The 12474-nt window shown below is 44.9% G+C and overlaps 1 protein-coding gene across 32 annotated transcripts in view; it reads left to right on the top strand.

Annotated features, from left to right (window-relative positions):
- The window catches only part of LOC109898017 (protein furry homolog-like), a 91594-nt gene that overhangs the window by 30971 nt on the left and 48149 nt on the right, over nucleotides 1-12474 (top strand). The gene's annotated exons all lie outside the window — the stretch shown is intronic.

The raw sequence follows: 12474 nt of genomic DNA, 5'->3' as shown, positions 1-12474 counted from the left end.
CCGTCACAAGCGCACACCCAACGTTTACATACCATACCTAGCAAACGACACGCTCATCCATCTATATCACACGCTTACGTGGAACACAGCCATTAAGACTGCTTATTCTCTTGGACATTTGCACCAATAGTTTAATCCGAGCAGAAAGGGGGAGCGGGGGGTCTGGGCGGTAGACAGATGGGGAGATGTTTGGTCCAGCTGTGCCCGGTCTAGTTTGGTCTGTGTGCGGGTAGGAGAGGATTGAGTGTTCCCCTTCCCCCCCCCCTCTCTCGTCCTGACCTCTCTACTGGTTGGCTGCTCTTTATTCCTCGGGGCCTGTTGCCCTGATGAGCATCTGCAGATACAGACTCCGATTACAGGCGCACACAGACGGGAAGTCCTCTCCCCTGAGTGTCTCCGTGAGGGCGCCAGGTGCTTGTTGTGTGGGTAAATGTGTCTGCACGAGCTCTCTCTCTTTTGCTCTCTGTCGTCTGTCTGTCCGGGTCTCTCCCTCTCTGTCATCCTTTGGGATGGCTAATGTTTCCTCATTGATCCGTCTTCCCGTTGACTCCCATTAGTCGTCTGGTATACAGATCACATTGGAGGGCCTGTGCACCATCCTATTGACCTTACCCATGGTCCTCATCTCTACTGGAAAGTTAATTCCAGTAAGGGTCACTACTGAAGCTGTGCTTGTTTGCCTTTGATTATCAATAAATACACACAGTGTGAATATTGGTCACGTCACTTTTCTTGAGCAGTGACCCATTAGACTATGACTAAGCCTATTCTGGCTTCGTCTCATTTTAATATTTCCTCAAGACCTAAGTGGCCCAATTTTTAATTTGATTTTTTAAAATAATTTTGATGATCATTTGATCAGAAAACGGTTATCTGTACTGTGTTCGTTAGCTTTGAGGAACTTCGCCCGTACTGAGAGTGTGACTCAATTGCAGAGCCTCCGGAGGCCAAATCAAGCTCCGTACCGCATCGCGGTGTGCCTCCCAAATGTTGTCACAATGCAGAGGGCTCCGTAAAGCTCTGCGTTGACATGATTTAGTTGACGGTAGGTGGGGAGTGGGGGTACGTCCTGTATCAACACATACTCACTTCCTTGACAACTTCCTTCACAACAGCTCTGCGAAGCACGCATGCCCTGACCTCTGCGGAGGCCGAATCGCAGTACATAAAATCAAATGTTATTGGTGTCACACATATTCAGCAGGTGTTATATGCGGCCAATGGAGACACTGGAATAACCATAAATCTCCTTTAATGTGGCGCAAGCACAATGAGCGGTGCTTTATTTTCTGTTGTCAAACTGCTACTAGAATCCTAATTGTAAACGAGACTAAACGGTAATATGAAACTAACAGTCTGTTATTCAGTCTGTTACAGGAGCTAGCTGGCACCTCGTAATGGCTCAGTAGAAATGCAAGGTGACCGTTGGGTAAACATGTTGTTTCCTAATGAATGCCCCTTCACCCCTCTGTCCCCCCTCTGTCCCCCCTCTGTGTTGGCTGCCAACTCTCCATTGTGCCTCTCACTTAGAACAATGACGAGTAAGGCTTAGTTTCAGCAACTGTCACTATGCCACCCTGCCAAAACGCTTTTCTCCCGCTCTCTCCCGCTTTCCTTCTGTTTCCCCCTATATTTAATGTCCCAGGATGTGCCCTGTCCTCAGTTCAGCCTGTCCTCAGTCACAAGTGTTCAGCCTAAACACTCATTATAACAAGGTGACTCTGTGATCATCATGCTCGGCAGTGAACCGACAGGTGTGTAATCACGCCTTAGTACAGATAAAAAAGTGAGGGCCTTGGGCAGGGCTCTATTTTTAAAGTGACAAGGTGGAGTCGCTGGCTCTAATACTTGTATAATCCCGCTGGGTGCTCTTTTTAATTGCAGGTCTCACAGTGGACCTCTGGCACGCTATGCATGATGAGCATGGAGCATGTGTGGCCTGGTTCATCTCCACTCAACACAGTAGCTACTAGACTAGCTCTGGCTGGAGGGCTTGATCTGCAAGAGTAATCACTATTATTAGTCTTGTAGATACTTACCATTTGGAGTCCTCTTCTCTCTAGAACGTTCTCTTCTTGGAAAGATCACGAAGCGCTCTGACGGGCTTGGTCATTTACTTGCCATCACAAGGTCATACTATGCGTTTGCATTGCGATTTGAATGTGAAATGGGGTGTTGGGTGAGTCAGTACTGTAGTAAATCAGTATAATGACAGGCCAGACAGCAAGTGGAAGCAGCTCACAGGTTTATGGAGTGTTTGTGAACATGTGCAATCGGGTCAGTTGGGAGAGGGAGGGAGGGAGGTGTTGCGCGTCACAAGTGAGCGAGGCAGAGACTTGGCCAGGGAAAGGAATTGGATGGTTTGCATTTTTTCTTCACTCTGTTGTTGAGTGGAAAAGTACAAACAATGTTGGGTTTCTCATTTCTGTGAGCCAGGCAGTCAGCAGCCCAGCCGGCCCGGGACAGAGGGAGACGGGGAGGGGGGGGGGGTGAGAAAGAAGGGGAGAGGGACTGGGAAGGAGGAAGGAGAAGGAAGAGAGGAGAGGGAGGAGGAGGAGGGAGGAGGAGGGAGGAGGGAAGAGGGTAGCAGAGGGGGTGAGAGGGAAAGAGGGGGGCGGGTTGGAAGGGAGAGGTGGTGGGGAGAAGGGTATGAGCAGGGGACGTGAGGGAGAGGAAGGGAGCAAGGAGGGGGAGTGAGGAAGGGAGCAAGGAGGGGGAGTGAGGAAGGGAGCAAGGAGGGGGAGTGAGGAAGGGAGCAAGGAGGGGGAGTGAGGAAGGGAGCAAGGAGGGGGAGTGAGGAAGGGAGCAAGGAGGGGGAGTGAGGAAGGGAGCAAGCAGGGGGAGTGAGGAAGGGAGCAAGCAGGGGGAGTGAGGAAGGGAGCAAGCAGGGGGAGTGAGGGAGGGAGCAAAGAGGTGGGGTGGGGTGAGGGAGAGAGGTGAGGATGGGTGTGGGAGGGAGTGTGGTAAGGGGGAGAGAGGGGAGGGACGGAGGACGAGAGCTAGGGGACGGAGGGGGAGAGCTAGAGCTAGGGGACGGAGGGGGAGAGCTAGAGCGAGGGGACGGAGGGGGAGAGCTAGAGCGAGGGGACGGAGAGAAAGAGAGCGAGGGGACGGAGAGAAAGAGAGCGAGGGGACGGAGAGAAAGAGAGCGAGGGGACGGAGAGAGAAAGAGAGCGAGGGGACGGAGAGGGAGGGGGAAAGAGAGCGAGGGGACGGAGAGAAAGAGAGCGAGGGGACGGAGAGAAAGAGAGCGAGGGGACGGAGAGAAAGAGAGCGAGGGGACGGAGAGGGAGGGGGAGAAAGAGAGCGAGGAGAGGGAGGGGGAGAGAGAGGGAGGGGACGGAGGGGGAGAGAGAGAGAGAGAGAGGGGACGGAGGGGGAGAGAGAGAGAGAGAGGGAGGGGACGGAGGGGGAGAGAGAGAGAGAGAGAGAGGGAGGGGACGGAGGGGGAGAGAGAGGGAGGGGACGGAGGGAGAGAGGGAGGGAGAGAGAGGGGACGGAGGGAGAGAGGGAGGGAGAGAGAGAGGACGGAGGGAGAGAGAGGGGGGAAGGGAGCGGTGGTAAGGGTAAGGTATGAGCAGGGGAAGTGAGGGAAAGGAAGGGAGCAAGGAGGGGGAGTGGTGTAGCGAGGAAGGGAGAGGAGAGGGAGGGAGCAAAGAGGGAGGTGGGGCGAGGGAGGGGAGAGGTGTCGGAGGGAGTGGGGTAAGAGGGAGAGAGTGGGGAGGGACGGAGGGTGAGAGCAAGGGGACGGAGGGGGAGGGATGGAGGGAGAGAGCGCGAGGGGGGGATGGTGAAGGGGTGAGGGAATGAGGTGAGGGTGAGGGAACGGTATGGTAGAGGTAAGGGAGCGAGGAGAGGAGGGAGGGGGGGACACTGGAAAAGGGCAGGAGGGTGGGGACTGGAAAAGGGCAAGGGGAGGAGGAAAAGGGAGGCTGAGAGCACAGGCCTGTAGTGAGCTGGCTATGTGACGTCATCAGGGGAGAAAGAGGGTGTTGGTGTGGAGCACAGTAAACAAAGTGGGACTGTTTCAACGGCTCTCTATGCTGCAGAACAACATTTGAACTACTCTCAGCTGACACTCCCCAATTTTGTTCCCCCATTAACCCAAACACTGTCCCTGACTCCCCGAGCTCTTTTACATAAAGCAGCATGACTGTGCTGCGATTCTGCTGCAGCTGCTGAACCAACCGGAAATGTCCGATTTATGTTAAGTCTGCAAGTAAGGGTGCCACCTTCAGCTTTTTGTGACTGCGGCTGGCTACAGTAACAGTAGACTAACTTGTGTGGCTGCTGATAAAATAAATAAAAATTATTTGGAAAAATGGAAGGGCTGTAATGCTCCCCAACACTAATGTATAGGCTAAAGCCACCCAACTCTGAAACGCAAAAGATTCTGTTAGGGCCCATTCATGTAACCTATGAGTTAAACTGTGTGTCTGTTTGTTCAGTAGGGTTTGAATGGGGGAGTTGCTGGGTGTGAACATGTTTCCTTCTCTTCTGAAAAACTCATTAATTTTTACTGTGTGCTGGTTCACTCCTTACTATTGTTTTGAAGTTTGGGCAACACACCAGTGTTCCCATGGTAATCAGGAAGAAACAGTGAGGCGTTTCCTTGGAGGGAGGTTGGGAGTCAGTTGACCATTGGCCATCCGTCCCAGAGTCCCCTCTGTCCTGGCAGGCAGACTGTGTCCTAGTACAGCAGCAGGGCCCCTCTGTTGGTTGCTGTGTCTATTAATTAGAGGTCGACCGATTTTATGATTTTTCAACGCCGATACCGATTTATTGGAGGACCAAAAAAAGCAGATGCCGATTTTTATTTATTTATTTATTTGTAATATTGACAATTACAACAATACTGAATGAACACTTATTTTAACTTAATGTAATACATCAATAAAATCAATTTAGCCTTAAATAAATAATGAAACATGTTCAATTTGGTTTAAATAATGCAAAAAGAGTGTTGGAGAAAGTAAAAGTGCAGTATGTGCCATGTAAGAAAGCTAACGTTTTAAGTTCCTTGCTCAGAACATGAGAACATATGAAAGCTGGTGGTTCCTTTTAACATGAGTCTTCAATATTCCAAGGTAAGAAGTTTTAGGGTGTAGGTATTATAGGACTATTTCTCTCTATACCATTTGTATTTCATTTAACCTTTAACTATAGGCACTTTAGTATTGCCAGTGTAACAGTATAGCTTCCATCCCTCTCCTCGCTCCTACCTGGGCTCGAACCAGGAACACATCGACAACAGCCACCCTCGAAACAGCGTTACCCATGCAGAGCAAGGAGAACAACCACTCCAAGTCTCAGAGCGAGTGACATTTGAAACGCTATTAGCGTGCACCCAGCTAACTAGCTAGCCATTTCACATCTGTTACACCAGCCTCATTTCGGGAGTTGATAGGCTTGAAGTCATAAACAGCGCAATGCTTGAAGCACAGCGACGAGCTGCTGGCAAAATGCACGAAAGTGCTGTTTGAATGAATGCTTACGAGCCTGCTGGTGCCTACCACCGCTCAGTCAGACTGCTCTATCAAATCATAGACTTAGTTATAACATAATAACACACAGAAATATGAGCCTTAGTTTCCGGATTCGACCATATTAATGACCTATCATCTCGAAAACAAGACGTTTATTCTTTCAGTGAAATACGGAACCGTTCCGTATTTTATCTAACGGGTTGCATCCATAAGTCTAAATTTTCCTGTTACATTGCACAACCTTCAATGTTATGTCATAATTACGTAAAATTCTTTCAAATTAGTCGGCCCAAACTGTTGCATATACCCTGACTCTGCGTGCAATGAACACGAGAGGTGACACAATTTCACCTGGTTAATATTGCCTGCTAACCTGGATTTCTTTTAGCTAAATATGCAGGTTTAAAAATATATACTTCTGTGTATTGATTTTAAGAAAGGCATTGATGTTTATGGTTAGGTACACATTAGAGCAACGGCAGTCCTTTTTCACGAATACACACCGCATCAATTATATGCAACGCAGATAACGCTAGATAAACTAGTAAACTCATGAACCATGTGTAGTTAACAAGTGATTATGATTGATTGTTTTTTTACAAGATAAGTTTAATACTAGCTAGCAACTTACCTTGGCTTACTGCATTCGCGTAACAGGCAGGCTCCTCGTCTAGTGCAATGTAATCAGGTGGTTAGAGCGTTGGACTAGTTAACTGTAAGGTTGCAAGATTGAATCCCTGAGCTGACAAGGTAAAAATCTGTCGTTCTGCCCCTGAACAAGGCAGTTAACCCACCGTTCCTAGGCCGTCATTGAAAATAAGAATGTGTTCTTAACTGACTTGCCTAGTAAAACAAAGATTGATTAAAGGTGTAAAAAATAAATGTAAAAATCGGCCAAATCGGTGTCCACAAATACCGAATACCATTCCGATGAATCAGTCGACCTCTACTATAAATGTCAGAAAAGCTTTCTTTCCCTTCAGCTTGGGCAGTGTGTATGCAACCACCTTTTGTGTTAAAGGTTGACTGTGTTTGATAGAAGTAGTCCTGGATGTGTGTGTGTGTGTGTGTGTGTGTGTGTGGTTCTGTATAGTTTGGCAGACAGTAGACAATTTTGTGCTTGAATAATGTGGTTCCTGTCCCTTGTAGAAGTAAAGACATGTGTTTTCACCTGTTTCTAGAGAAACCAACAGGCTGGAACAGCACACAGATCAAACGAAGGCTTAACTGACACACACACACACACACACGATGGCTATTGGCTATATTTAGTATTAAAATGTGTGCACGTACCAACCAGTGTTTCCATTAGGAAAATATGACTCCGATTTTAATTTCCTGGACCTATATCCATTGGGTACATAAACCATTAGGGGCGTCCACATAGAGTGCTCAGAATGACACAGATCACATTTATATTATGTTAATTCATCTTAACAGAACATGCAACTTGTGTAATGAAGCAGCCAATAAAACATAAAAATGCTATTTTGTGGGAAAGCACAATTCTAAACAACTCCCCTGATAGCGGTTCCATATGTGACTGAGATCTGAAGATGCAACAACGAGGATGGGTTGCTAACATGACTAGGATGGTGCCTTTGGCTTCTGGGCAATGAAAGAGATTGATATGCAAACCAATAGAACAGGAGAGAAATTGCATAGTGGTGGATCCATTTGGGAAGTAAATGGAAATACATTTTCCAAAATTCTAAAATGACTCGTGTATACAGAAATAAATGAAAAAATTAAAATACCTCACCAGAAAGCATGACTTAGCCTAGGGTTGCACATTTTGAGGAATATTCAGAGGTGGAAACTTTCCATGGGAATTAGCAGAAATGTACGCAAATGAATATGAATACCATTTAAATGTAATGTTTTTTTGCATTGGATGTATTTACCATATATGGAGACAAACAAACATTTTACCTTATAAAAAAACAAACAATTTAGTTACTAATTGAGATTAAGTCAAATGAGTTGAATCTTCACATGGGATGATTTCACTGAAGAATAAAATAAATGTAATATTAAATGATCCATCGCATCTCCCCAAAAACATTTTGAACATGCAGCAGTAAAATGATATTCTAGAAACTAAAGCTTTGGTTGTCTTCCTCTCAGGCTTCCATGTCTTCTCCCTGGACCTCCTCAATGTCCACCTCTTGAACATCAGACTCTGAGTTCTCATCTTCACTGCCACTTTCCAAACTTGTTGAGGATGGCTCATTGTCAGGCTCAAAAAGCCTCAAATTTGCGTGGATGGCCACCAATTTTGTAAAACCTTGTATTGGTCAGCCTGTTGCGTGCTTTGGTGTGTGTGTGTGTGTGTGTGTTCCCAAACAAGGACCAGTTGTGCTCTGAGGAGCCTGATGTTGGTGGGATTTGGAGGAGGATGATGTTGGCAAAAGGGGAAAGAGCCTCAGATCCACAGTCCCTTCCACCAGGTGGCTGATGAGATAAGTTGGCACGACTGCCATAATGCATTTTCATCCCAAAGCCCTTGCTTGGAAGTGTACTTCGCCAGACTGCCAAGAACCTTGCCCTCATCCAGGCCAAGGTGGCGAGGCACAGTAGTAATGACACCATAGGCCTTGTTGATCTCTGCACCAGACAGGATACTCTTGCCAGCATACTTGGGGTCCAACATATGCTGCGGCGTGTTTGGGCTTCAGGCAGAAGTCTTCACGCTTTTTGATGTATTTCTTTACTGCAGTTCCCTCTGCTTGGAGTAACAGTGAAGTGGGCAGGGCACTACACATTTCTTCTCTTACATCTGCAAGCAGAGTCTGAACAGCAGACAGGATGGCATTGTCTCCCACAATCCGTGCAATGGCTCCTGCTATAGGTTTCAGGAGTTTCAGGCTGCTTACCACTCTCTCCCAAAATCCATCATCCAGGAGGAAATGGTTCGGTGTGTGAAGGGTCATCAAGTTATAGCAGCAATCTACCTCACCAAACAAAGTGAGAAGAATAAGAGCACCACATTGAAGCTTCCCAGCAACACAGGTTGTCCCCACATCCCCATCAAGAGGATCCACCAGCTTCAATGTGGTGCTCTAATTCTTCCCACTTTGTTTGGTGAGGTAGATTGCTGCTATAACTTGATGACCCTTCACATACCTAACCATTTCCTTGGCTCTCATCCATTGTTTTCAGTGCCATGATGTCCTTGAGGAGCAGATTTAACGCATGAGCAGCACAGCCAATGAGTGTGATGTGAGGGTAACTCCTCCACTTTAGACCAAGCAGCCTTCATGTGCGCAGCATTGTCTGTCACCAGTGCAAATACCTTCTGTGGTCCAAGGTAATTGATGACTACCTTCAGCTCATTTGCAATGTAGAGACCAGTGTGTCTGTTTGTGCGCTTGTAGAATACTGGTTGATGGGTGGAGATGATGTAGTTAATTATTCTTTTCCCACGAACATTCGACCACCCATCAATGATTGCAATTCAGTCTGCTTTCTCTATGATTTGCTTGACCTTCACTTGAACTCTGAACTCTGCATCCAGCAAATGAGTAGATAAAGCATGTCTGGTTGGAGGGGTGTATGCTGGGCGAAGAACATTCAGAAATCTCTTCCAATACATATTGCCTGTGAGCAACAGAGGTGAACCAGCTCAAGCAAGACATTCATCAGCATTTCTCTGACTATTTTCCTCCATTGATTAAAAAAAAAACTTCTGATTCCAGGAGGACCATTAGCTGTTGCTGTCATTTTCACCTCGAATAGAAGTAGAGGGACTTTTGTCAACGGTTGCTTGTTGTGAGTGCTGAGGGAACTTTATAAACTTGGACAGATGATTCTGCATCTTTGTTACATTCTTCACATATGATTTGGCACAGTATTCGTATCTGTACACAGCTTTTCCTTCTACATTAGCTGCAGTGAAATGTCTCAACACATCAGATAGTGCCCGTGGCATTTTCCTGTAAAGAGTAGAAAAGAATGTGTAAAAACAAAACCAGAATACAATTCCATGTACAGCTAAATAGTTAAGCAGTTAGATTAAACAACTGATTTTGTAAGATGTTTTAAAATGAAACATGTATGGAAACGGGTGAATTAACACTCCTCAGTTAGCAGACTCAAGCAAGCTAAAACCAACATGTTAGCAAACCCTAACAAGCAGAAATTAACAAGTTAGAAATGATTTAAACACACTTTGCTGTAGGCTACTATTTAGTCGTTAGTAATCAAACCAGTATTGTAATCAAACTTACCAGAAAGCGTGTAGTCCTCGACTCCGACAGTGTAGTAGTGTGGGCTCAATAGCATCTCGTTAGGGTGCAAGATCTTGAGAATCAGCTGGACATGTGATGGAGGAGTGCACTGTACATGCTGAGGGTTGCACTTCCATTTGAATTGGGGATAGTTTAACCAAAATATGCTGCAAGACCTAGAACTGCCTTGTGTATCCCACAAAAATAAGTTTCACTGTTATAAGCTAACTTTTTTGATGAATTTAAGCAAAATTTCCCAAATTCCAGGGCTTAACTTCCCATGGAAAATATCCAGAAGAAGTATTTGGTTCGTTTCAAATCACAGGCTCGTAGGCCTATGCCTATTTGGGCAGCGCCCTTGGCAATAGGCCGAGCTGATTATTGAGTTGCTCTGTCAGTTAAATGCATCTAAAATATGTGTGAAGATAATGTGGCTTTTTGTATAATTAAAAATGTTGAGACAACAGTTAATCTCTAGATTGGCTGAGCTGTCTCCTGCCAATTCTTGCACATTCATTGTTTCATTGTGTGAATGTTTTGCTCTTTTGATTAATTTATTTTTATTCACCATTTACATGGTGAAGGTCGCAATTGTAAATGAGAACTTGTTCTCAACTTGCCTACCTGGTTAAATAAAGGTAAAATAAATAAATAAAAACATATGACACCAGTATCAAATGTACTGTTAATCCCTGTCATTTGGTTACATACATTTCTGTTAATGCATGTATTAATTTGTGATTTTACCGTTCTCATTCTTGGAGTGGAAACATTGCTTGCGTAGTCCACAACCTGCTACACTTGTGAAACAAGTTTTGGTTTATTTCATAACCATCATTTAAGAGATTTGTCCATTTGTTGATTGCTAACATTGAGCACTTCAAAGAAAAGACGATAAGAAAATCTGGTTTCTCTGGCCTGCTGCATAGAAATGTAGGAAAGTGTTGTTTTTTTACATCCATTACAAATTATAGTACATCTTTACAAATTATAATATATTAACTGTAGTTCCTCACATTAAACTATTTTACAACAATCTCCCCCTAGATAATCACCAATCCTCAGTGTGTGTGAAAGAGCAAGGGCAATTATAGGCCTACTGCTGCATTGGCCTATAGACTGAGTTCCATGTGCTCATTTCTTTAGCCGCCAATGAATCACGGCATATCAATATGGCAACGGGTTTGGTATTCTCGCATTAGTTGACTCTTTTTAATCATTTTAATTCATATTGTTATGATAAATGAGCATATGAAAATCATAACTGGCACGCAGAACAGTAGAAATGGTAGGATAAATTGTCAACCATTCCCTAACTTGAAACTCACTCCTATGAAGTCTTTATACAAGCCTTTCACTATACCCGCAATGACATCTGCTAAATAGATCTATGTGATCAATAAAATGTGAATTATAAAATCATTGCCTCTACATTTCCATGGTCAGATTGTGCCTATAGGCTACTTTGTAGCAAGGTACGACATGCCTCATAATATGAAATAAAATGTTTTAGGTTTCAAACAATGAAGTATTTCTTAAATGCATAGTGCCTCCAGCTCACATTGTAAAGTGGTTGGTGACTCGCTTGATAGCCTGTTGCCTGCAATTGAATGGTGAATGGGAGGCGCACTTCAAATTCCAGTTGAGAAACAAAACTAATTTTAACATTGCATTTAGCATTGTTGCGCAATGACAGGGTTTATAAAAGCAGATGCATTTTTTTTCTCCTCCAGTGGCAACCAGCTGAGGAGCTGCAGGAGAAATCCAGCTGGATGCTGTGTGTGTCTGATAGTCATTGTGTATCTTATTTATCCAACAACTAACAAAAATACACAGGCAAGAAAAATGTATTCCACTAAATGATGCACATTTTACCTATAGACCGATAAGTATGACTGTCAAATGTATTTACTTCGACTGGTATTTCCATGAATGATTTAAAAAGCATTATTTTGTGGTTCCATGTCATTTTTGTCCGGCAGGTTTATCGGCCTTTCATTTGATTAACGGAAACCCTGGTACCAACCAACCCTCACATAAGGGCGCACATTCACACACACTCCTCTCTGTGAGTTTAGTTTCCATCCTGACCCCTCTAGGAACGTGTTACAGGAAGCTTGTCTAAATATTGAACGCTTCTGTGCACAGTTTATGTGAAGTTTTTCACTCTAATCTGCTGGGTTCTTTGATATTCCTATTTACATAACTGTGTTTGTGCAATGGGGCAGGGAGGGTGAATCTGCGTCTGTTTTAACTTCTCATGCGCTAACACAGAGTATACAAAACATTAAGAACAAGAGACCTGACCAGGTGAAAGCTATGGAAGGAGACAGGTTAAAGAAGGATTTTTAAGCCTTGAGACAATTGAGACATGGATTGTGTATGTCTGCCATTCAGAGGGTGAATAGGCAAGACAAAATATTTAAGTGCCCCTGAACAGGGTATGGTAGCAGGTGCCAGGCGCTCTGGTTTGTGTCAAGAACTGCAATGCTGATGTGTTTCACCTCCAACAGTTTCCTGTGTGTATCAAAAATGGTTCACCACCCAAAGAACATCCAGCTAACTTGACACAACTGTGGGCCTATGGGCCAGCATCCCTGTGGAAGGCTTTCGACACCTTGTAGAGTCCATGTCCTGACAAATTGAGGCTGTTCAGAGTGGAAAGGGGGCGCAACTCAATATTAGGAAGGCCTTATTAATATTTTGTACACTCCGTGTATATTGTTGCTCTTGGTTGGTCAACTCATTTGGGTTTGATT

This window comes from Oncorhynchus kisutch, linkage group LG10, assembly GCF_002021735.2.
Source record: "Oncorhynchus kisutch isolate 150728-3 linkage group LG10, Okis_V2, whole genome shotgun sequence".
Classification (NCBI taxonomy): domain Eukaryota; kingdom Metazoa; phylum Chordata; class Actinopteri; order Salmoniformes; family Salmonidae; genus Oncorhynchus; species Oncorhynchus kisutch.
The sequence above is the reverse complement of the archived record's forward strand: the minus strand, read 5'-3'. Positions and strand labels throughout refer to the sequence as shown.